Source organism: Hemiscyllium ocellatum, chromosome 26, assembly GCF_020745735.1.
Source record: "Hemiscyllium ocellatum isolate sHemOce1 chromosome 26, sHemOce1.pat.X.cur, whole genome shotgun sequence".
In the NCBI taxonomy this organism is placed as follows: domain Eukaryota; kingdom Metazoa; phylum Chordata; class Chondrichthyes; order Orectolobiformes; family Hemiscylliidae; genus Hemiscyllium; species Hemiscyllium ocellatum.
In genome coordinates, this window is record NC_083426.1 from 9,862,191 (window position 1) to 9,863,282 (window position 1,092).

The window sequence follows — 1,092 nt, forward strand, 5'->3', positions numbered from 1 at the left end:
TTGAGGGGCCAAATAGCCTTTGGCCCCTGCTATAACGCAACGGTTGTGTTCCTCTGCAACCTCGAGCTATAGAAAATCACGTGATGGAAAACCACTGCAGAAGATCGCTAATAGAAGATTGCTATACCCATTCAGTAGAAAGCTCACATTATCCAAACAACATCCACAATTTGTCAATTGCATCATAGCCAATTTATGCCGACAAAGTGTGCGTTATAGCAGAACAACCTGTACTCCTGCTCGGATTTATTATTCTCTTATGTTCACTGTAACATTTTTTTTCTGGGATCTTGCTGTGTACTGATTTCCTGTCATGTTTCACATCTTAGAACAATGTCTACCTCGTTGGCTGTGAAGCTCCTGAGGTGGTAAAAGGCATTACATTAATACAAGTCCTCCTTTCTTTCAAGAGCCAGTATTTGAATAAGCAGCTTACGCAGGTCGATGCAAGGAATAATAGCTTCTTCTGCAGAGTACAAAGTCTTCCACAGGGACCGTGTGAAGATTGTCTTTTAAATCACTGCACGAAAAAAAACAAAAACAAACAGTAGCTTGTCAAATGAAACCGTTTACAATTTTCCATTTATTTCTCAACAGGCAGAGGTTACCCGACTCCCAGATCCTCAGGTCAATGGCATCTAAGAAAAGGCTCAGAGAGGAAAAATTATCTGCATATAGGCAATCAGGGTACCTGAATTCCTCATGAAGAGATCATCCCTTAGTGCAAATTCCAGCGTATCTGTGGTAATGAAAATATCATGAGATAACTGGTCCTTAATGAGCTGTGCTTTGCATAACAGCTGTAAATCCAAGTGGCCAGTGCAATAGGAAGTGCAAAGCTATTCTCAATGTGTTGCGGGCAATTAAAGAGGCTGCTCCCTATTCAATTAATTTACTGGCATGGGGAAATGAGAGTAATCAAGGATATAAACTGTATCCTGCCTTGTATAGTTTTTTTTTCATATCACCTTCCCTACTCCTGAAGGTACAAGTTCTCGGTGGGATTATCAGGGAGAAAGCCACCTTCTTTCTGGATCAGCGGTGCTGGAAGAGCACAGCAGTTCAGGCAGCATCCAACCAGCAGCGAAATCG